Source organism: Hypanus sabinus, chromosome 25 (genome assembly GCF_030144855.1).
Source record: "Hypanus sabinus isolate sHypSab1 chromosome 25, sHypSab1.hap1, whole genome shotgun sequence".
Taxonomy (NCBI): domain Eukaryota; kingdom Metazoa; phylum Chordata; class Chondrichthyes; order Myliobatiformes; family Dasyatidae; genus Hypanus; species Hypanus sabinus.
Genome location: NC_082730.1, coordinates 41282512 through 41308360, shown reverse-complemented (window position 1 = coordinate 41308360; position 25849 = coordinate 41282512). Strand labels below are relative to the sequence as shown.

At 40.7% G+C, this 25849-nt stretch overlaps 1 protein-coding gene across 1 annotated transcript in view; it reads right to left on the bottom strand.

The window, feature by feature from the left end:
• Nucleotides 1-15121: 15121 nt before the first annotated feature.
• The window catches only part of LOC132381196 (neuron navigator 1-like), a 752075-nt gene continuing 741347 nt past the window's right edge, over nucleotides 15122-25849 (bottom strand). Inside the window, exons 38-39 of the mRNA XM_059950487.1 lie at nucleotides 21840-21899; nucleotides 15122-16558 (exon numbers count right to left, since the gene is read on the bottom strand). The gene's annotated coding sequence lies outside the window, so the exon portion shown is untranslated. The remainder of the gene's footprint in view (nucleotides 16559-21839; nucleotides 21900-25849) is intronic.

The following is a 25849-nucleotide window of genomic DNA, read 5'->3' as shown; positions in this document are numbered from 1 at the left end:
AGGAGTACCTTCATTGCTCCTGTAATCTATGATCAACTCCTTTGTTTTTTTGACACTGAGGGAGAGGTTGCTTTCTTGGCACCATTGGGTCAGGGTGTTGATTTCTCCTCCGTAGGTTATCTTATCATTGTTGGAAATGAAGTCTATCAATGTCGTGTCATCTACAAATTTAATCAGCAGATTGGAGCTGTACATAGCAACACAGAAATGGATGTATGGGGAGTAGAGGAGGGGACTCAGGACACAGCCCTGAGGGGCTCCTGTGGTGAGAGTTAGAGGGACAGAGGTGAGGGTCCTTACCACCTGCCAGCGATCCAACAGAAAAGTCCAAGATCCAGCTGTATAAGGTGGGGTGCAGGCCAAGGTCTCTGAGCTTCTTGTCAAACCTAGGGGAATTATGGTGTTGATTGCTGAACTGTAGTCCAAGAACAGCATTCTCACATAAGCATCTTTCCCTCTTCTCCAGGTGAGCAAGGACGGTGTGTAGTGCTGTGGCTATGGCATGTTCTGTTGATCGGTTGTGTTGTTAGGTGAATTGTAGGGGGTCCAGTGTGGGTGGTAGCAAGCTGCAGATGTAGTCCTTGACCAGCCACTCAAAGCATTTGTTTATGACTGAGGTGAGTGCGATAGGATGCCAATCTTTACACATGATACCTTGGTCTTCTTTGGCACAGGGACAATGGTGGATGTTTTGAAGCAAGTGGGCACTACACACTGGGAGAGGGAGAGATTAAAAATGTCTGTGGACAGACCAGCCAGCTGTGCTGTGCGCACTTTGAGTACTTGCCCTGGGAAGTCATCCAGCCCCACAGCCTTGCACCTGTTGGTGCATTGGAATGACCCATTTACCTCAGCCTCAGAGATGACCAAGGTGCAGGCTGCATCAACAGCTCTCCTCGGGGGTTCAGTGTTAACGACTTTGAAACGATTTAGCTCGTCTAGGACAGAGGCGGCAATATTGGGGGCATCTCGCTGTTTCCTTTTGAAGTCTGAGATGGTGTGCAGACCTTGCCATACGCTGTGTATGTCACTGGTGCAGATTAGTCTCTGGATTTTGATGTGTTATCTTAGCAAATCTCTTCTGGAAATCTCATTATAATCAAAACGTATCTTCATAGCAGTTGTTAAATTTCCAGCAATTGTTAATCTGCTGGAGCTCAAAGCTTCCAGTATCACAATAACTTATTACATTATATGATGAAAAAAATAGTCCAGTATTTGCAAAGTATTTGACTTCATAGCATGTGCAAATCTTTTCAGAATCTGAGTAAAGAGAATGAATAGCTGAATTGCACTAACTGAATCTACAGATCACAACACCCACATTCAAAAGTCATGCACGAACTCTTAATCCAACAAATGACAGATGATATTTGCCAGGTTATTTATTTTTGACAGTAGTAATTGTGGGAATAATCTTGGACAACAAAAGACAATCTTTTTAAATGATGCCTAGAATTTGAAGTAATGTCTAAAACCAGGTCATTATTTGTTACATCTAGTGATAAAACACAATCCTATCTTATACAAAAAAAAACATGAAGCTAGATAAAAATGTTCAATACAGCTTTTTTGTGACATGCTTGATGCACCATCAATAACTCTCTGAGATGTAAAGGCGAGATATCAGCTCTTATTGACTGGAAGAAGGAACAAGCAGTGGTTGACCACCATACTACATCCCGGAGGCTGAGAGGCCGGGCTCAGACCTTGATCGCCTTTATAAAGGGGTCTGTGGGAGGAGCCACAGGAGCAGTCAGCAGGGGGCGTGTCCAGACATGTATATGTAGTTCACCACAATGCTATCAGGACACATCCAGTTTTCATGGTGTGTTAAGGCTGGAGGAGCAACACCTCATTCTGTCTGGGCAGCCTCCAACCTGATGACATGAACATTGATTTCTCTAATTGATCCAGTCTCCCACTTCTTTCTCTTTCCAATCCCCATTCTAGTTCCTGTCTCACCTCTTCTCTTCTCACCTGCCTATCACCTCCCTCTGATACCCCTCCTCCTTTCTCCCATGGTGTACTGTCCTTTCCTATCAGTTTCCTCCTTCTTCTTCAGCCCTTTCCTTCTTTCAGCAATCACCTCTAAGCTTCCTACTTCATTCTTCCCCTCTTCTACCCACCCTCTCCTTCAGCTGGCTTCACCTATCACCTGCCAGACTGTACACCTTCCCCTTCCCCAGCTTCTAATTCTGGGTTCCTCTCTCTCACTTTCCAGTCCGAATGAAGGAGTTGGCCAGCAGCACCAACTGTTTATTCCTGTCCATATATGCTGACTGCCCTGTTGAGCTCCTCCAGCATTTTGTGTGAAGTAGGAGACTCTTCTAAAATCATCAGACCTTAAAGGCCCAGAGGCCAGCACAAACAGCAACAAACACTTAGGCAAGGAAAAGAACAAGAAAGACCGTCGTGTATCATGCAAAGAAACACAGAAAGCTTGTGGTCAAGACAGATGAGGAGGAGCACGAGACCTCGGAAGAGTCATGCAGGTGATGAGAGTTTTACTCTGCAATTTACTCTTGCATGAAAATCCCATTTTGTCACCCCACATTCCCATTAACTGCCCCAGATTCTAATGCTCAGCTGCACACCAGGAGCAATTTACAGCAGCTAAACTGTCAACCTGTACATCTTTGAGCTGAACAAGGCCATGGGGGTGGGGGCATCTGTGGTAACTGGTGACCTTGGAAAGAAACCTATGCCGGTAACAGGAGAAGATGAAAACTCTACATAGAGAACGCAGGTCACCAGAACTGCATTAGCTGCATCATAATGTTATCCCTATATTCAGATTTTCTGCTTCACAGCAGAACAAAACATTTTTAAAGCTCTCCAAGTTTTTTATCATGTTAAAGTTCTTCTTTTTATAATTTTTGAAAGCTTGGATATTTTTAACACTATCTAAAAGGAGGGGACAATGACATAACCTATAATGAACAATTAGGATGCATATTCAGATACAGGGAACATAATCCATGTTATTACTCCATTAAACAAATACATTTCAGGAGGTAAAACTAATAGATTTAATTAGTGCATGTCAAAGAAACAATTATCCATTATCTCTCACTTTCTGTTTTACCTCATTATCCAAATCACAAAAGTGAAATTATATAACTTCTATCGCAAAAAAAAGTAGATGATAGTAAATGCCATCTTACACATCGCTAACAAGAGCAAATTGGGCAAACTATATATAAAGTGGCCTTTATAATCATCCGTTTTCTTCCTGCAAATAAAAGTTAAAATTATCTCACAGACATCTCTGGGAACAGCTTCCCTTCCAGTTCTCATTAGCCGCTACCTTGAAACATGCTCTGATAACAACTCTCTCTCACCTCTCAAGGTCCTGTTAATGGTCAACTACTCAATCTATTCCACATTAATTATCTCTCGCCTTCAAATTGGATAGGTCTCTAACACAAGCTGGCACAAAGATGCTAATTAATTTACACCTCTCTGTGCCAGAATGAATGCAGATCCTGTACTTCAGGCAAGGTCCAGAATACATTCAATGCATATGTTTTGGTACTGTTAATAACACCCAACCAATGCCTTTGAGAAAACTAAAAGCAAGGCTGCACATTTGATAAGCTCATTTCATCAACAAGTATAATGATTTAATTGTAAGATATGCCATTTTTAAATGCCCCTGGTATTTTATAACTCAATTTGAATCAAAGTTGCAAAATTTATGACAAATAAAAATTAAAATCAAAAGATTTTTGGGAGAGAAATATGGCTACCTTCTCCCAGCCCTCAAATGCTCACCTCTCCCCACCCACTCCAACATCAAACTCACTCACTTCTTCCACAATCCACCAAGGTGAGCCCCCATCAGCAATGAAAAGGCCTTTATACAGCACATTGCCTGATGCAACGGCAATTAATCTGGCAGTGACAGTGACACAGAGGCATTTTCATGGTGGCTGATCACTGCCATGGACATGAATACAGAAATAACATGGACCACCACCTATGTTTCTAATTCATCACTTTAGCCAGTTTGAGCCATTGATTTTATAAAGTGTCATGCTAAGATCCAATCCCACCCCCCCCCCCCCGCAGCAGTGATCACAGACAATTCTCTGAAAAAGGAGATCTCCCTCCATTCTCCTTTATATGCAACTTAAAGATAGTTCAATTGTCACTTAGTTCATTGCTGTTAGTCTGGAACAACTGTGAGCAAATTAGCAGTTTTGATTGCAGCCAAGTGGCACAGCAAATAGTGATGTTCCAGGAACCTGGTTTCAATAGTGATCACTGTGGGGGGATAGTATGTTCTCCCTGTGGCTGTGTGGGTTTCCTATGGGTATTCCTGTCCCCTCCCTCATCCCATGACTTGCTAATTGATAGATTAATTGCTTCCTGTAGGATACCCCTGTTGTTGGATAAAATTGGGGTATAGGAAGACAGTTTGGATAATGTCGGTGAAATCTGTGGAATTATTTACCGCAGACAGCTGTGGAGGCCGAGTCTTTGTATATATTTAAAGCAGAGGTTGATAGGTTCTTGATTGGTCAGGGCATGAAGGGATATGGGACAAAGGCAAAAGACTGGGTGAGAGGAAAGATGGATCAGCCATGATGAAATGGCGGAGCAGACAAGATGGCCCAAATGGCCTAATTGCACTCTTGTTTCTCCTGTGAAGAGCTGATTTCAAACCAGTGAGCTAAATACCCTCCTTCCATATGGTAAGAATTTGCCTATAAAGAAGTCTTGATGACATAAAATTGAATATTAAACAAGTTATTTTGGTTAAGTGCACTCACTGGCCACTTTATTGGACACCTCCTATACCTAATAAAGTGGCCACTGAGTGTATATTTGTGACCCTCTGCTACTGCAGTCCACTGGCTTTGAGGTTTGACATGTTGTGCATTCAGAGATGCCCTCCTGCACAGCACGGTGGAAATGCAAGTTTATTGGAGTTACTGCCACCTTTCTGTCAGCTGGAATCAGTCTGGTCATTCTCCTCTGACCTCTCTCATTAACAATGCATTTTCACCCACACCAGATGATTTTTTTTTTGTTTTTTGCACTATTCTCTGCAAACTCTGGGGACTGTTGTCTGTGAAAATCCCAAGGAGGTAAGCAGTTTCTGAGATACTCCAGGCACCACATTTAGAGTCTCTTAGATCACATTTCTTGCTCGTTCGGAACTATTGAATGTTTTGACCATGTCTGCGTGCTTTTATGCATTGAGTTGCTGACAGGTGACTGGCTGATAAAATATTTGCATTAACAAGTATGTGAACAGGTGTACCTAATCAAATGACCAATGTGTATATAAGTTTGAATTGAAAGATTCTGTGCTATCCTAATATTACCCATTGAATAAATTGGTTCATCAATGGAAATACTAATAATCAATTCTAATGTTACCACATACCTTGATCAGATCAGTTTACCTTCAATGATACAATATTTGAGGATATGGAGATGAAATTGGAATATACAGTACTCTTTATTTGTATATGACAAAGTAGAAGGAAACCATTTGGCCCACAAAGCCCATGCCACCTCACAGCTATCTCAGCAGTCCTCCTGAAACTCATTCTCCCTCACATGTCCATCAACTCCCCTTTACTTCTCTTTTCCATTCATCCACAGTGAAGAGTAAATTACTTACCAATGGATCTACCAGCACATCTGGGGATGTGCAAAGAAGCCAGGGGAAACCTGCTGAAAGCCTACCCAGCCTTAGGAAGAACATACAAATCTCACCTGCGCTACAATGAAGGTCAGGGCCCTGGAGTTGTAAGGTAATAGAACTAACTGGTGTGGGCCCATGTTTTGATTGCTAATGAAATCAAATCAGTCAATAAAATTATAATAATGACCTTTTCTGTTAAATACTTTATTTCAAAGTTCAAAGTAAATTTTATTATCATAGAACATATGTATCAACATATGCAACCTTGAGCTTCATGTTCTTGTGGGCATACTCAACAAATCTATAGAATAATAATTATAACAAAATCAATGAAAGGCCATCCAACTTAAACACTCAGAGTGCAGAAGCCAACAAACTGTGCAAATGCAAAAAGAATTAATAATATAAATAAATAAGCAATAAATATTGAGAATGAGATGAAGAGTCTTGAAAGTGAATCCATTTGTTGTGGGAACACCTAAATGATAGGGCAAGTGAAGTTGAGAGAAGTTATCCCCTTTGGTTCAAAAGCCTTATGGCTGAGGGGTAGTACCTGTTCCTGAACCTGGTGGTGTGAGTCCTGAGGCTCTTGAATCTTCTTCCTGATGGCAGTAGTGCGATGAGAGCATGTTCTGGGTAGAGGGTGTCCCTTATGATGAATGTTGCTTTCCTGCCATAGTGTTTCATATAGATATGCTCAATGGTTGGGAGGGTTTTATCCATGATGGACAGGGTCATATCTACAACTTCCTGTAGGATTTTCCATTCAAGAGCATTGATATTTCCATACCAGGCTGTGATGCAGCTGGTCATTATACTCTTCACTACACATTTATAGAAGTTAGTCAAAGATTCAGATGTCATGCTGAATCTCCACCGACTCCTAAGGAACTAGAGCTGCTGCCATGCTTTCTTTATAATTGCACTTAGCTGCTGGACCCAGGACAGGTCCACCAAAATAATAATACTGTACCTAGAATTTTATAGTTGCTAATTCTGCCCACCTCTGATCCTCCAATGAAGACTGGCTCATGGACCTCTGGTTTCCTTCTCCTGAAGTCTATAATTAGTTCCTTAGTCTTGCTGACATTGTGGAGGTTATTGTTATGACACCACTCAGCCAGACTTTCAATCTCCCTCCTGCAGAATATGGTGATTTATCACCACCTTTGATTCAGCCTACAAGAGTAGTGTCATCAGCAAACTTGAATTTGGCATTCGAGCTGTGTTAGCTCCAGTCATAAGTGGAAAGTGAACTAATTGAAAATAGAAAATCTACTGATAGGAAATGCTATTATATAAACATTCTAAATCTTCCTGATTATTTGCTATCTTAGAAATAAAGCATGACTTTTACCAGCTCATCATAGTAAAAGTGACAACAAGCTGAAGCAAAATAAAGAATATTGTTGAATTAATCAGGTAGCTATTTCCTCAACATTAGAGAAAAGCAAGACACAATTGTAGGTTTCAATGGTTTGTGAATAAAGACTAACAGAAAATGTTTAATTTTGATTAAAATTAATTTATCAAATGCTTTGAATTCTAAAACATTCAGCAGTTCCTCTTCTTTGAAAAGATTTTTTTTGCTATGATGGGCAGACTAATTATTCTTTTATCTTTACATAGACACTTGATTCATCTCCCAGGAGAATACAGAAGCTACAGTGATGTTTTCTGATTTCCTGCAGTTCAACACTTGATCGCTACTTGTCATCTCCCCCACAACCCTGCAACCGAAATCAAAGTAGCTCTTTAGGCAATAGGTTCTGAGGAAAAGCTTTCTGTCAACTCCCTTCCTTCAAAGAACTGGCACGTACTTACAAATGTTACTTAAAAGAAATCAGGAAGAATTTCCCAAAGAATAAACTATCCAGTTCAGCCATAAATCCAAAAATTGCTGGGGTAGAATCTTGTGGTAGAGATATAAATTAGTGCATAAGATAGACTGTAGTGTTAGAATTGGGCCATTTGGTCCATTGACTGCTGATTTGAAATCTCCCCTCCTTCTTCTAAACTCCAGAGAATGCAGGTGCAGAGCCATTAAACACTGCTCATACATTAACCCTTTAATTCCTAGTAGCTGTAGCTTGCATTTTGAAATTTAATTCTATGGATATCACATGGAGACCAAATGATCCAAATTAGAACATAAATGCCCTTGTGCAAACCATTGTGTGGTTGGTGCAAATGATTGAGGGGAATTTCCAGCAATGATTGTTTACAGATGCTTTTAACTACATCCCAACTCCATAGTAGCATCTCCACAAGGATCTGCTACATTTTCTCAGCGTAACTATCAATAAACATAGAGATTCCCAGGGAGAAGTGTAAGTCCTGAATGTACAGACCATTCTCCACTAATGAATTTCCAACTGCACTCCCTATGGGATTCTCCATGATGGAGAAGGAATTTACTTAGATTCCCCAGAACTGATTCTGAGGAAGCTGCTCCTGGTGTTTTTGCCAGATTGTTACATTTGTTTTAATTATGTATGTTCGCTTAATATTTTAATTAGTTAAAAGTCTTTGGAAATACCAAAGATGTTTCTTACATATTTTAAAAAGTTTTATATATTTTTATGATTTTCTTATTTCACTTCTGATGGTATTCAAATGTTTGTGAGTATCGAAGATGCAGAATTAGAAAAAAAAAGCAGATTTTATGGTTGGTAGCAGAAGCGCAGTTTTTTTTTTGTTGAGCAAAACTTTGACCACTTACATTTTCATGCTGTGCAGTTCCAAGCCCTGCTTCCCCATCGAATCTTTCCACATAGCTCCTTGAATTGGTAGGTCAGAGAATATAACTTGGGCAAATGGGAATCAAGGTGACAAGAGTGGATGACAGAATCCATTCAGAAAAATCCAGACCATTGTGTATTTAGGAACGTGAGTAAAAAAAACACTACTTTAAAAAGTTTTTATTTAGAGATACAGCATGGTAACAAGCTCTTCAGGCCCAAGGAGACTACCCTCTCCAATGCACCCCTATAATTCTTCCACCCAAACTCCTAATAGGCGGCAGTACGACTTGGACCCAGGTCTCTGGGACTGTAATACTTTTACGCTAATCACTACACAGTCCTCCTCTCCCAGTTCTGCTAATTCTATTTATCTATTTATTTCATTCCCATCTGTCCCCAGTCAGATTCAACTGAAGGATATTAATATCTTTTGCCTTTTAGAGTCCAGACAGAGTAAAGTTATCTAGTAATCCAGGGGATCGGAATCTACCCCAAGCACCTGGGGAATTTCATTTCATGTTTTTAAATAAATCCAGAATAAAAATTTGGTATTGGTAATGGTGATCATAATGCCACTGGATCTCTTTAAGACAAATTGTGTATACTATTTCCCATTAACTAAAGAAATTCGCCATTCTTACCCAATCAGACCAGAAGCTCCCTAATATTTTTGGGTTACCTTCTCCTTGGCTCCAAGACCACATGCCCAACACCCTACTTCCCCTTTCTGGCCATTACATTAAAACTATAAAGAATTTTGATTTACAGCGCAAGGTGAATGAAAATAGGAACTGTAAATTCAAAGCAGTGACAAATAATTGCAAAATTTAAACATCTGTGTAAAGCTATAAATAAAATAATTTCTTTACTTAATTAGAGTAATAGCAAGTTCTATCAGCAATTTTCGAACATGCATTATTCGTCCAACTATTCGTTCTTTCATTGCTTTTTCACCATTCAATGAGATGGATGGGCTTGGTACAGTGATATCAGCTTCTCAACATCAGGCTGAATGTCACTAAGGAGCCTCAGATCCCCACCCTCAGTAATTTGCAATCTGTTTCATTTCTTTGAAAGAAGTTGGGTGACTGCCCTGAAAATGCATTCCACTAAGTAGGATGTTGGAAAGTCAATGTAAGAACATCTTGACACTTTTCCAGAGTGCAGGATTACGTTCAGAGTTTTCTTTCTGTCTTGATATGAGTTTTGGAACCTTAGCTTCAGCCCATAGTCATTTAGTAGCAAGATCAGTTCTTCCTGTTAATTCCTCATTATAAGTGTTCACAAATGGATTTAGTACCCAATCTGTAAGTTGGATCAAGAGAAGATCTTGAAATCTCTCTGACATGTTTTTATGCAGCTCACCCAGGTGGGCTCAGTATTCTTGAAGATCATCATCTGGTATTCTTTCATTTCCAATTTAGGGGTGCTCAGAAAATGGAAAAGGTCACCACAGCCAATGTTGTACTTCAATTGGATTAACTCGGACAGAAATGTGGAGACGATTGATTTGACTTTGATAAGACTCACATCATTTCCTAGCAATTGAAAACTGATTTAATTAATCTTTGCAAATGATTCTGACAAATAAGCAACGTCATGCCTAATACACTTGAGTTGATTACTGACTGAAGGATTCGACTCTTCAGAGAACTTTTTCATAGTTTTAAAGGTGCATAAAAGCATCTCAGGCAGTTTCTTTTTGACAGCCATCTGACTTCTGTTTGCAATAGCAAGCATTCAAACTTTTTATCATTCTCAATACAAAGCTCTGGAAATAGTTCAGAAATGAGTTAAAATGGGACTTGATCTTCTTTACTGTTGTGATAACAGTATTTAATTATTTGTGAGTCAATCACTTAGGGTTTTTTTGTAACAAGATATTTTCTGTGGATTGCACAGTGATTGGTAAATATGTTGGTACAGTTTCTTTCATGAAATTAATAAACTATGTTTTTTTGTGAGCAGTTTGTCTTCAGACTGACTCTGCGGTAAAAAACTTCACTATCTCCAGGAACAGCCTAGAATACGTGTGCCCTCGGGACTGGAAGGTTGGAAGTCAGGGAGTCCCATGGCTGACCTGGTTCCTCGCCAGTTTGCCCAACTGATGCATTATGGCAGTCTGAAACATCAAGACTGGAACGATGAGACAACAGGCAGTTTGCCAATCACGGACTGCCGTAGGGAGGTAGGTCCTTCTACTCAAGTGATCCCTCTCTCTCTCCTCTCCCTCTCTCTTCCTTTTGATGTGGAGAGACAGCCTGACGGTCCTTGAGTTGGGAATCTTGGAGAAGTGTATCATTGGAACAGCGAGTCGCTGGTCTCAGCTCTTGCTGTCGCAGAAGTGACCTGTCTCCCTCAATGGAGAGGGAGTCTGTCTAAGATATTGACATGCTGGTATGTGGACTGTAGTTTTGATGGACTCTATATCAAGGTCTCATTGGGGGGAGGGAGTTCAACTGTTGCTTGCACGATGGCAGGGAGGTGTGGAGTGGTTGATGTTTCTGCTGGTGCAAGTGGGGGCCAATGATTTTGTTGCTGCTTGTGCAAAGGGAGTGGGGGGTGTCTTTGGGGGCTTTGATATTTCCATAATTCATTCTATGGGGCTCTTGATTCTTGGATGTCCGTGAAGAGCAAGAATTTTAGGTTGCATACAGTACACATTCTCTAATTTTAAAACAAACCTTTGAATCTTTGAACCCCGAGGTAGTGTGCTGTCATTGATACGGTGTCTTCTGTTGCAAAAGCAAAACTGTTGGTGAGCGTAATGTTCTTTCCTTTGAAAAACTGCTCAATAACCTGAAATATTTACTCCTGCTTTGTATCTATTTCTAGTCTCCTGTTAAATATGAACTCTTATACCATGCTTTCATCTTTAATGAAGTGAACATAACCAGGGTGCAAAGATTTGCTGCCTGGCAAGTTAACTCATCCAAATGCAGAGCAAATTCTCTTGCACAATGAGTCTTTGACATTTTCAAGACATTTCATCTATTCGTCTTTGAAAAGAGTTGCTTTATTTAATTGGTTTTGTGACGTTTGCTGAACTGTACTTAGAACCTCCCTTACTGCTGACAAAATCATTTCTTCTCCAATTGTAGCAATGAACAATGAAACATTATATGAAGCATGAAAACTATACTGTCTATGTTTCTTTTTCATTTGGTCTGCTTATGGATCAACGAGAACAGCCAATCATCTATTGTTTAAGTCCAACCTCAAGCGCTGTGATCAATAAAGGGGAAAGTTATGATATCATAATAGCTCAGGCAAAACCTGATTCTTTGCATGAAGGTGCATAATGTGGGGCAACACTATTTCAGTTGGGCTGTGGGCTAGAGAGATGTGGACAAGACCATATGAAAAGGCAGATTCTAAACTTTGCTCCATTGAACATCACTCCCTAATTCACAGTGACTGCATCACTGTGTGATTAGAGTGTGGGAATCATACTAGCTAACACTGTACAACAGTAGTGAACAGCAATAATGTGCAGGCCAGGCCTGGAAATAACACAATTTCTTTAGTCCCAATTTCCCATGATATGACTGTGAAGAAGTGTCACATTGCTTTTCAACAACTCTAATGCCCTTCCAGCAAAGTGTAAGAGTAGAGTGGGTTAGCAAGTGATGAGGTGATTATTGGTCATTGTAATCAATATGAGGCACTGAGGATCAAATGACTATAATGAGTAATTCATTTCTTAAATTCAGCTTGTAATCCCTCAGCTCCCCCCTCTTGCTACTGAGAAACAGCACCACCACCCCCTTTAGCTTTATTGCCCCCTTAGTAACTCCCTCAGGGGGCAATATTGCCCACTTTGGGAATCACTCAGTTGGATAGATATATGACTCCTGGCTCCAGATTGACTGGCAAGTGGCATTAAAATGGCTTTGCAAACCACACACTTCACAGATAGTGATCAATAATGAATGTTGCCCTTGCCCATTATATTTCATGTCCCAAGAATTAATTTTAAAATGTACTGCATTCTAACTACTTAATGGGAATGAGTTTATGTCTGAGTTTTATGTTGGATTTATGGACCCCCACTTTGGAACCGAAAATGGAATTACCTCCCCTACATTACCAAACCCCTTTATATACTTGGGTCAAAATAGAACAGTGGGCAACCTCTCTGGGGTCACTTCTGAACATAAGTTAATTGACCGGTCACCTCATTTCTACCTGCAGGACCCAATTGCCGACAAATTGGTATTTGACTTAGAATAATAGCTATTTTTCAAAGAATTAACTATTTCGTTGAACGTAAAGCACTTTCTTCATTTAGCCCCCGAGGTAAAGATGTTAAAGTTAACATCTTTAACTTAAAGATGTTAAACACCCCAATGATAAAGTTATTTTAGTTGCATAGCTCAACAGACAGTATGAGGAGTTAAGATCACTTCCCTTTCTACCATCCAGGGGCCCATATGGTCCATCTAAATCAGGAGTTTCTATCCTGTGGTCAACAGATCCCTTGATGGTATTAGCTCATGGCATAAAAAAGATTGGGAACCCTTGATCAAAATGAAGCTTCATTTCTTCCAATACTGCATTCAGTGGTCATGATGTGGTCTCCTCTACATTGGAAAATCAAACAGAGATTTGGAGGCACGTGCGGTCAGTCCCAAAAAGTGACACATTTTTCATAAAAATAGCTTTTCATAACAATTTTTAAATGATCACCAGTCCCAAAGTATTTACCCTGCTCATTCTGTGCGTGCACCTGTGGCTTCACTGTGCATTGTGAGGGGGGTTTGACACATCACTTTCATCTATTTGTAACTGACAGGTGTTGCATTTACAGTGACACAGTGGGCATTGCTGCTACCTCACACTTCCAGTGTCCTGGTGTCATGTCCAGTCTGCTCTTGGTGATGTCTGTGTGGAGTTTGCATGCTCTTTTGCAATTGCCTGACATTCCTTCAGGTTCTTCAGTTCTCTCTCACATCCTGGTTGGAAGGTCAGTTTCCAGCCATAAAGCATAGCAGGGAGCAACAGAATCAGAGGGATGTGAAAAGCTTGTGGAGATATCTCTCTCTCTCTCTCTCTCTCTCTCTCTCTCTCTCTCTCTCTCTCTCTCTCTCTCTCTCCCTCTCCCTCTCCCTCTCCCTCTCCCTCTCCCTCTCCCTCTCCCTCTCCCTCTCACTCTCCTCCCTCTCCCTTCAATTCCCTTTGATAAACACAGGAAAGTCTGCAGATGCTGGAAATCTAAAGCAACACACCCAAGATGCTGAATAACTCAGCAAGTCAGCCAGCATCTATAAAAATGAATAACAGTCGAGGTTTCCGGCCAAGACCCTTCTTCAGGATGCCCACCACATGCCCATAAACTCTGATGCCTATCACATGTCCATCAGCTTCCTCTCTCAGGGAAATCAGTGGAGAAACAGACTGTCTGACACCCTATATAATCTGGCATAGTCTCAATGGGCCAAATGGCCTCATTCACTGTCACAAGCAAGGTGAGAAAGCATGGGGACTTGTGGAGGTTTGGGATGGTTCATGCCAATAGCAAAGCAGGGAGCTGCTTGGGGCTCAATGAGTTAAAGAATTTGCAGCAGCACGTAAGGGGGGGGGGAAGTGAGCAGTGTTCTGCAAAGCCTTTGTAACTGTATGGAATGTCATTCAGGAAGCTGGTATGTGCCTTGCAGATGGTGTGTTGCAACTGCGACAGATGCCATATATCAACCACTACAAATGGGATGATTCAGAGGCAAAGATGTGTAGGGTGACTGTGACCTTCATGTCTACAGACAGAGCAGTCCAAGTACTGTAGTCTGCCTGGATCTCTACCTGTAAAAGGTGGCTGATTGCTGTCATCACTGTCTTGGAAGATCTCGGCCTCTCCACAAACTTTTCCTCATAAAGACGTGGTGGCTGTAGTGCTCCTGAATAACTCTATCACTTCAGCCCTCCTCCTTTCTTTTTGGCCTGCTCTCTGAGTCCTTTCCTCAAGCTCTTGGCTATTGTAGAGCTACAGTGGGACATTCTTAATGCATCCATTTTTAGACCATCAGACCATAAAACTATTAGACAAGGGAGCAGAAGGTGGCCATTCGGCCCATCAAGTCTGCTCTGCCATTTCATCATGAGCTGATCCAATCTCCCCTTTAGTCTCATTCCCCCGCCTTCTCACCATAACCTTTGGTGCCCTGACTACTCAGATACCTATCAATCTCTGCCTTAAATACACCCAATGACTTAGCCTCCACTGCTGCCCGTGGCAACAAATTCCATAGAATCACCACCCTCTGGCTAAAAATTTTGTTCTGAATGGGCGCCCCGCAATCCTCAAGTCATGTCCTCTCATACTAGACTCCCCCATCATGGGAAACAACTTTGCCACATCCACTCTGTCCATGCCTTTCAACATTCAAAATGTTTTCTACGGAATTAAAAGACAAAGTTTCATCTTAGCAGAAGAAAACTCCATAATGTGGCTGTAAAGGGCAGTCTGGCCAAACCCAATAATTTTGCCCCAAATCACTCTTCAACAAACCCTCAGGTAGTTAATTGTCCAGTGAAATAAAGTAATCACAGGGTTTTATTTTGCCACAGTGTGCATTAATTGTATCTATGTAGATTAATTTGCTAAACCCATGGTACATGACTTCAGCTTTGCAAATACAGTATATTTCATATGTACGTACATGATGCTCAGAGAAGTTTTGACTGAAAATTTCAATAGGAAATCTACAATTCACAATCAATTTTATTCAGTGAGCACTTGGCACATAGCACATCTAAAACATGCATTGTGTGATCGAAATTTCAAGTCACGTTGCTTTTTCAGCCAGGTCTGTTGGAAAAGCCATTGCCATTGTTGACTCTCTCCCTGCAAAGCAGTAGAAAGCTTGTCAATAACAACTCTAAAAGAACCCAGTATGAGCACTTGCATGCAAAATCAAAGAATGTTATTGTATGTACAGAATGTTTAAGCCCAAAGCCTGTTTAAGACCATAATGCTTGACAGTAAACATGACAGGCAGGGGATAGAAAGATGGGATAATTTAATTTGGCATCATTGTCAGCATGGGCATCTGGGCCAAATGGCCTGTCCTGTGCTGTGCATTTATTTTGTTTCTATAAAATAGTCAAGTTATCAAATAATTTTAACATTACAGCACATTAGAAGTATTAGGGCAAATGACTGAAAAGTTGATCAAAGTGGTGGGTTGTAAGGAGTACTTTTCAGTAGGAAAGAATGAAGGTGACACACACTACTCAGATGTAATAGAGCACTGAATTTGCAAATGGTGGGATCAAAGCTATATTATCCGGGAAGAGTAATGACGACAGCTTTGAAAGAGAAGGAGACAGCATCCAGGGGGAGATCTTTCAAAGCTAAACACTTGGGACAGATAATCAGATATGAAAGGAGTTAATTGGCAATTACATTGTGAACTTGAGAGACCTAACAAGTCATTGTAATTTTGAAACTTTGCAAGACTAAAATTGAAGAAGAGTTTAGTGTGTAGGTGGGTCAAACTCCTTAAAAAGCCAGACATTATCTTTGAAAAGGTAAGTAGGATAGCCACTGAGGCGGAACGCATGAAAAAAATTCATTCGGCTCATTTTGCACACTGCAAAAGCACAGGGATGGTACGGGCAATTGCATCCTCTCTCATAGACGCCTGGCCAATGAGGAACAAAAAGTGACTTAAGCAGTAAAGCCATGTGGACCCGAAGAGCAGGACTCCTGTGAGACAGATTTCAAAGGGTGGGAGTCTTGTTATTTGATGCCAGGGAAATTACCCAGCCTGGATTTTTTTTCTATTCAAAGCATTCCATTGTTATAATCAGAATACAACAAAATATCTTACAAAATTCGGCTGTATAGAGGAAATATTTAGAGCTGTAGTCAGTATCTGTCTTACATGAAGGGTGATATGCAGTAATGCAGAGCAAACCAAGACAGGTCCTTAAGTAGAAGTAAACAAAGACAAGGTAGAGTGCACACTAAACAATATTTATATAATGCATGACAACCAAGGAATACACTGCAGGGAAATGAAAACAAACTTTCAGATGAATGATTGGAGTGTTGTAGAAGATATCGATTTTGCTGCAGATTGCTCAGTCATAATCCATTTGGCATTTAACCATCTCAGCCAGTCTGGGCTGAATATCTCCGAGACCTGGAGACCTAATGAAAAACAGGACATAGCAGGATTAGAAATATTGAGCATCAGAGACTGAATAAAGTACCTGTCTTAAAATATATAGTGTCACTGACTAAATCAAGATAAATAAGCCACTAGAAGAACTCGGTGGGTTGAGCAGCATGTGGTGAATGTTTCTAGTCAAGAACCTGCATCAAGACGGAGAGTGTAGAGCAGGGGTTCCAAGTCTGGGGTCCATGGACCTCTTGGTTAATAGTAGGGGGCAATGGCATAAAAAAGGCTAAGAACCCATGGTGGAGAGGAAAGATAACCAGTATGTAGAGAGGTAGTGGTGAAGCAAAGATTGGTAGGCAACCAGTGAAATGAGATGGGAGGGGGAAATTTGGGCAAATGGAGCCAGGTGGGGGAGGGTGGGGGTGACTCAACGTAATTGGAGTTAGGCAAGTTGCAGTAAGAATGTTCATCACTATGGTAACAGTGTGGGGGTGCAGAACATAAGCAAAATTCATCCAAGAGATGGTAGCTTAGCAGAAGAACAAGCCCAAGCTGTCAGACTGGCCATGTCCTCCATTCCAAGAGAGATAAATAAAAGGAAGGAGGAAGAAAGAAGATTTAAAAAGAAGAAACAAGCTGAGCTAATATTGTAGATGGTTGGCTGATACAGACCAGGAAGTCAAGTTACCAAAAGTTGTGGAATTCAATACCTCAAGAAGGCTCTATCAAAAGGAGAATAAGATTCTGTTCCTGAAGTTTGTATTGAACCTCACTGTGACAGTGCAGATGGTGACAGACTAACACGTCAGACTGGGAATGGGACTGGGAATTAAAGTGGAGGTAATGGGAAGCTCAGGGTTGACCTGTAGACCAAGCACAAGTTTTCCACAAAGCAATCACATTTTCCTCCGTTGCTATTGTGTTTGGTCCGATGATGAGACTTCTGTACAGGTGCCTCGGAAAAGTCTTCCTTCTTCTTGAACCATTGTTACTGAACCCTTAATCATATCTCATCCATTTCCCACACCGCTGGATCTCACTTTTTTTTCCCTCCAAGACAGATCGAGGCTAGATTTCTCCTGGTCTTTCCTCACCAGTCTCTGAACTCAACAGATCACTCCATGTAATTTCTACCACCTTGAAAGAGATCCCATATTCTTTTGTTTAGTTTCTTCTGCCAATGTTCTCACCGTCTAACTGCCCTCATTCACTTACTAGTCAGAAAACTCATCCACTTATCCCCATGGTCACTCCAGCTTTACTCTATCAGACACATCCCCCACCACCACCCCTCCACAGCTTCTGTTTCACTTTGGATGAAGGATCTCCGATCTGAGACATTGACTTCTGTTTTCTTTCTCAAAGATGCAACCTGACCAGCTGGGTATTGTGCTTTCATTGACTCTCTGCAGAATACACGAAATGCAGAGACATGTTCAACGATGGCAACAATGCACACACTCTGCTTCAGGTCAATTCGGAGTTGATATGTTCCTTTGATGCTCCTGGTGCAATGCTTCATGCCAGAATGCACATTCTAATCCACATTTGGGGACATTGCACAAGCTGCTGGTTCGCTGAGTGCTAAAATCAGAAAAGACCCCAAGGAATCTGTCTGCAGACTAGCAGGCTACTCAGGAGGTGGAAGTGGGTTGAAGGCTCACAAGGTGACTGTGAAGGCAATGTGAATCCATCCTAAATCAAATTTGAGAACCTGACTAGGAAGGTAATGAATGTAAGGCATCCTCCTTAACTCAGGCTGTTTTCCTCTTTATACAGTTGCTGCCTGGTATGCTGTAATAAACCTCAAGCTGTAAGTTATTCCTGTTTACCTCTGGTTGTCTCCTTGCCTCCTCACTTGTTTAGTCCATACTGAAATGGTAGTTTTAATATAAGAAGTTTCATATGGCAATTGGCTTCATCTGTTTAAAGCAAAATAAAACAAACTGTAAAGGGAGTCATAGAAGCTTCATCTGCAAATGAAATTACAGAAATTGTCCCTGGGGAGGCAGGTTTGCCTGATGAATGAGATTGAGGTGATGTGAGCAACACACACCAAATGGTGGAGGAGCTCAGCAGGCCAGGCAGCATCTGTGGAAAAGAGTACAGTCGACGTCTCGGCCCGAAATGTGTTGCTTGGATTTCCAGTATCTGCAGATTTTCTTGTGCTTGAGGTTAAGGAGATGGCCTTTTTTTCTCCAGGGTTAGAAGGATGAGAGGCCAACTCACTGAAACTTTTAGAATCCTTAGTGTCCAACAAGCCAGAAGCAGGGAGGATGTTTCCCAGGCTAAGGAGGTGGAGGGAGGTCCAAGTCTCAGGATAAGCAGATATTTCTTTCAGTTGAGTGTGATGAATCTTTGAAATTCTATCCTCTTTGTGGACATTGGAGGCTCAGACATTAAAGTTCTTACACAAAGGAAAATAACATATTCCTGGATACTAAGGGAATTTTAGGAAATGGGGAGAATTCATGAACCTGCTGAGAAAGATCTGCCATGATTTTGATGAATCTCAGAGCAGGGTTGATGGAACGTATGACCTATTCCCTGCCCTAACTCTTTTTACTAATATGAATTTGTTTGGACAGCCTCTCATCACATATTCTCACCCTTCAGCTGTGATGTTATCGTACTTAACCTTTTGGTGAATGAACAACACTTTGTAGTAGAGTTTCTTCCAAACATCTCCTGTCTTAATATTCTATGACATTATAATCAATAAACTGTAATAAATAATAAATTATAATGGGTGAACCAAATTAATGCAAATGACTTGAACTATTCTGGAGCAGCTACTTTAACAAAGTCAGAGCTCAATGTTGCTGCGTGTCTTGAGAACTTTTCTCAATTAAAACACATCAAAAGATGTCAAGAAAGCAATTACCCTAATAGTTTTTTCAAGAAGAAAAGAAGCCAAGAACAAGACATCTCCAGCATAGTAACAATTTTACTGCTGGTATATACGTAAGTGTATTATGTATTATTCCAGAATTATATTATATTGGATTAGTTTAGAATGGTGTTATGTCTCGAATGACAGCTTTAAGAGGAGCTTGAAAAACCCATTGAACTATGACATATTATTATTTTTAACTGAGGGGTATTAGAAACACACAATGATATAATGAAGAAACAAGAAACAAGGTAAATATAGAATAGATCGCTCAATCCACCCAACACTTTATTAAGGAAGTTTGTTCTATGTAACAATATATGTTGTGAGTTGTGTGTGACTATATCTACTGTATTTTGCACCTCGGTCCCAGAGGAATGCTGTTTTGTTTAGCTGTATACAAGTGCTTGTTTGGATGACGATTAAACTTGAACTTGGACTAGAACTTCTATGGCCAGAATTTCCTCATTCTGATAAGGAAGTACCTCTGGTTTTGAGTCTAGTTTTGCAGGGGAGATTCAGACAAAAATTAACCAGAACCAAAAACTAGCATTAAAGAAATGGGAATCAGTATTAACAGTTAAAAATAAGGTATAACGTGATAGAGAAACATCTCACTAGTTTGATTCTCTCATTTTTATTGCCATCATGAATATCTGAGCTTCCTTTACTGAACATGTAATTTAACCCCACTAAACAAAACAGGTTCAAAAATGGATTTATGGGACTTTTTATGATGTAACTAGTACAATACAACAGAAAGTATTCAATGGCATAGAAAAAACTGTGGAGATCTCAGAAAAGAGCATCATGTTAAAGCCATTATAATACTCTAAAAATAGTGACCTTGAGATCAAGCATAGCATAGACTTAGGCCCCATTACCATCTTTCCATAAACATTATAAATGCAGGGAATTCAATTTCTTTGATCTTTGTAAGTTTTGAGTAGTTTCTATAGCTGTGACTTGAAAACTTTGAACATCAACCAGTACATTTATACAAATAATTTATGTAAATCAGTGACCAAGTCAGCTTTTACATGTAAGACAGCTCACACATTTGGAATAATGTATTTTGGGCCCCAAATATAAAGAAAGATGTACCGGCCCTGGAAAAGAACCAGAGGAGGTTCACAAGAAGGATTTCAAAAGTTAAAGGCTTAATGTATGAAGAACATTTCATGGCTCTGGGCCTGCACTTATTGGAGTTTAGATAGGTGAGGGCAGATCTCATTGAAACCTATCAAATAATGTAAGGTCTGTATGGAGTGGATGAGCAGGGGATACTACCATCATTGAGAAAGTCTAGGATCAGAGAGCACAGCTTCAGAATAAAATAAATTTCTCTATAGAACTGAAATGAGGAGGAATGTATTCAGAAATGACCCTTCAGGACTGAGATGAGGTAGTGAGTCTGTCAAATTTGTTGCCACAGAGGGTGGAGAGGCTAAGTGTTTGTGTGTATTTAAAGCAAAGATTAATAGGTTCTTGATTGGAAAGAGGATTAACTGCAATTATGAAGAAAGTACAGTGACACCTCTACTTCCTTAGAATTTTGTGAAGATTTGGCATGACATCTGAAACTTTGACAAGCCTAGGGATGTGTAGTGGAGAGAATATTGACTGGCTACATCACAGCCTGGGATGGAAACACTGATACCCTTGAATGGTAAATCATACAAAAAGCAGTGGATACAGCCCAGTCCATCACTGGTAAAGCCTTCTGCACTATTGAGCAAATCTACACAAAATGTTGTTGCAGAAATGCAGCATCCATCTTCAGGGATCCCACCACCCAGGAAATGCTCCCTTTTCACGGCTGAGATCCAGAAGGCAGCCTAGGAGCCTTAGGACTCACCACCACCAGATTCAGGAACAAATGTTATCCCTCAGCCATAAGGGGATAACTTTACTCTCCCCATCATTGAAATGTTCCCACAACTTATGTGTCTATTCATCTTATTTTCTCATATTTATTGATTATTATTATTATTATTATTATTATTATTATCATCATCATCATCATCATCATCATTATTTCTTCCTTCTGTATTTGAAGTTTGTTGTTTTTTGCACATTGGATGAATGCCCAAGCTGGTGTGGTCTTTCATTGATTCTATTATGGTTATTATTTTATTATGGATTTATTGAGTATGCATCCTAGAAAATGAATCTCAGGGTTGTATATAGTGACACATACTGTATGGATATTAATAATAAATTTACTTTGAACTTTGAGGATACTTCTAGATAGATAATTAAGAGGAGCAATGGAATTCTGGAAATACTAGCAGCAAAGACATTATTGAGTCATCACAAGTCTAACTTTTGGATGACTGTATTGAACACAAATTAATTCATGCATTTGAGAATGGCAAGAATAGATCGATTCACAGAGATAAGAAAAGTGGACTAACCACAACTCCATTTCCAAAGTTCGGGCAGGAGAAGCTCATCGACCTTGGACGGTAGCGCGCCTAGGAGAACGAAAACTCTGATTTTAAACCTCCGCTACCTTGCGGCCATACCCACCCATGGAAAAGACTTCAGGAGTAAACCTTGAGGAAGAAATCTGGAGCCGGGGTCCCTAAGGAAGTTTGATGTTGTTTACAACCTCACTCTTGCAACCTCTGCAACGACACTGGTGCCAAGCTGTATTGATGCTTGCCCTTCCCTTGGACCACATCAGTGACGTGGAAAGGGTGAGCCCAGTGCATGGGCAACAGCTGATTCTTCAAATCTTCCCACCCAGGCTTGCGCCCTGGAGAGGATACAGTCCAGCAGAGGCACAAACCCATGATGCCCTGGGATCAATGGCTGCCAACTATAACTCCGGAGTTAATATTTTAGCTCAATTACCATTCATCTTCCCTTTGCGGGGAGAGGCTATTGACCCTCTTTATCTTGACCTGCTGTGTTTGTTCAGCATTTTCTGCTTTTGTTTCTGATTTCCAACATCTGCATTTTTTGCCTTTGTATGAACATTTTTGGAACTGCACTAGTTCAAAATGGTGGAGAACAGGCCTGCATCTTCCTGATCTGAGACATCTAAATTGTGATGGGTCTTTTGTGAATCAGGGGAGTCACCTACACCAGAATGCTATTCTCCTACCCACCACATGATGCATATGGTCATATTGCATCATTCAGCAAGACACATCCCGCTTTTACTCTCATTTGCATTCCCTCTTTTTAGTTAATCTATTTTCTCTTTCAGCGTTTCACATCTCTTCTGTTTTGTTCTTTCTTTCCACTGTCCTTTTCCCCTATCATCTTGTTTGACACTCTCTTAGGTAAATTGTACCTTGTGTGCCGATGAACAGTAGGTTCTCAAGATGCTGGATAAGAATTTCGAGAGAATAAAATGAAATTAATGTAGGCTTGGTGTAAATTAGTATTTGATTGACAATGTGGATTAATAAGGTCAAATAGCTTATTTCCAATCTATATAACTATGTCTTTCATTCTACAAGGGCTGTTAGATCCTTCAACAATTGTCAGTTCAAACCCAGGGTCATTAGCATAAACATTAGCTCTATTTCTTTCTCTCTCTCTACTGATTTTCTGGCATATTTCCTTTCATAAAAAGATTGAAATGGTGATCTTTCTCGATAATTGCACAATATTGAACTCCACCTTCAACTCCTCAGCCAATGAAGTCCCTGCCTTCATCCCATGAGATCCAGTCAACGTTCAGGCATGGACTGATTAGAGGCAAATGGCAGGCGATGACTACCTCTAATAAGAGAGAGTCTAGTCAACCTGACAATCACTGATTATTCATCACCAGTGTCTGGGGAGATCACTATTGATCAGCAGTGCAGCTGGATCCACCACATTAATGTTTGTGCCTGTAAAAATAGGTCAGAGAGTTGGAAACCTGCTGTGACTGACCCACCTCCTTGAACCACCGTCTACAAAGTACGAACAGTGATACTGTCCAATTGCTTGGATGAGTGCAGTTCCAACAATTCACATGAAGCTTGAGATTGCCCACAGCAAAGCAACCCTCTTCATTCACACTTCATCGACCATCCTAAACATTAGTTTTCTCTTTTGCAGAGTAATTATAGCATTATTGTATTGATAACATATATGTATTTACTCTCCCAATCTTCCACAACCTCCTGAACCTGTGATCTTCTCCACAAAGAAGGACAAAAGCAGAAGAAGTCATGGAACACCACTACTACTAGTTGCCCTTTCATACACCGGTCTCACTTGAAAATATAGTTCTAGTTCTTTGTCATAATTGAGTCTAAACATCAGAGCTCTCTACCCAACATCACTGTGGGAGTAGGTTTAGAGTAGTTCAAAGAGGCAAAATGCAATGAAGACTTTTCAGTAAATCCCACAACATATAGCTGTTGTGTCTTAATTCTTAATTACTTTACTTGAATTATAAATAACTTGAGTATTTGTCTTTGCTGGATTATAATTTCTGAAAGAGTCAGGATTACCATTTTCTATAGGAGGAATAAGAAAATGTTGAACAGCCGAGCTCATGATTAGCACACCTATTGTGGAGTTTATACTGTAGATGCCCCCATGGCATGCTAGACTAATTTATTACGAACATGAAGCCATAGCGGAATCTGTCATCTGAAAGAAACTGCCTCTCAGCAGGACATAAAGGAAAGAGATTGCTCTGAACTGTGCAGTATTAAATACATCAATGTAACCAACAAAAAAAGTCATTAATATTTAGTATCCACATTCATCAGAATCCTGAGATTAAGCTGAAATTCCATTCATCTAACATACAATGAAGATTAACTTTGTAATTATCAAAATAGTCTGCCACTACTTGTTTTTTTTTTCAAGTTTTAAAGCCCATGTTTATAAGCTTCAGAAAATATTTAATTTGGGATGCATTTACAATTCAGTGGCTATTTTATTAATTTCAATAAAACATAATGGAAAACCAGACTTTCAAACTACTGCTTGAATTATTTGATACATTTACAGATTGTGACTGAAGTTTAAGTGGAGTGGGCATTGTTGGAGTGTGTAGTGTTAGAGTGGTCAGGCTTTAGCTCAGCAGGTTTGGACAAGAACTGGTGCAGGCTAGAACATAAGTTTGAGGCATAATATGTGTAGGCAGGATGGTAGACAGACAACAAAAAGCTTCTCCTGAGAGAAGTGGGATTTCAGGGCACCTATCGATCTCCCTGCTGACTATATCTGCAGAAAGTACACCCAACTTCAGTTCTTGACTGACAAGGTCAATGAACTGGAGCTGGAGTTGTATCCGCTCTGGACTACCCGATATGTTGAAAACTTCATAGATAAGATTTTTACCGAGGTGGACACATCCAGAGTGCAGGATTCAGATAGTAGATGGGTGACCACTGGGAGAAGTGAGGGGAGTGATCAGTCAGTGCAGGGTCCCTGTGGCCATTCTGCTCACTAACAAGTACAGTATATCCTTTTAAATACTGTTGGTGGAGGCAACCTGTCAGGGCACAGCAGCAGCAGCCAGGCCAGTGGCCCTGTGTCCGGCTCTAAGGCTCAGCAGGGAAGGGTGGTTAGGCAGAGCGGTAGTCACTGGAGAGTCAATAGTTAGGAGGAAGGACCGCAAATTCTGTGGCTGGAAAATAGAAGCCAGGATAGTGTGTTACCTCCCAGGTGCTAGGCCCCAGGATGTCTTGGGGTAGGTGCAGAAGCTTTTCAAGAGGGTAAGCAAGCAGCCAGAGCTTGTGGTGCACATTGGCATAGGTAGAGAGGGGCAAGAGATTCTGTACAGTGACAACTGGGAGTTGGAGAAGGGTCCAAAGAGAAGAACCTCCAAGGTAGTGATCTCTAGATTACTCCCAGTACCTCAGTACTATGATTGCACATTGCACATTTAGACGGCGACGTAACGTAAAGATTTTTACTCCTCATGTATGTGAAGGATGTAAGAAATAAAGACAGACAGGCAGACAGACATACTTTATTGATCCCGAGGGAAATTGGGTTTCGTTACAGTCGCACCAACCAAGAATAGTGTAGAAGTCAATTCAATTCACTACCAGACAGGGCAGTCATAGGATGATAGACAGATGAATGAGAGGCTGAGGAATTGGTGCAGGGGGGCAGAGTTTCAGATTTCTGGATTATTTAGTTCTCTTCTGGGGTAGGTATGACTTGTATAAAAAGAATGGGTTACACCTGAACCCAAGGGAGACCAATATCTTTATGGGCAGATTTGCTAGAGCTGTTGGAGAGGGTTTAAACTAAATTGTCAGGGTGATGGAAACCTGATTGGTGGGGCTGAGGATGGGGTAGTTGGTATACAAGTCGATGCAGTGTAAGAGAAGCTGTGAGGAAGGACAAGCAGACGATAGAGCGAAATAGCAGTCAAATAGTGTTCTATCTGAATGCATGCAGTATACGGAACATGGTAGATGATCCTGTAACGCAGCTAGACTGGCAGGTATGACAT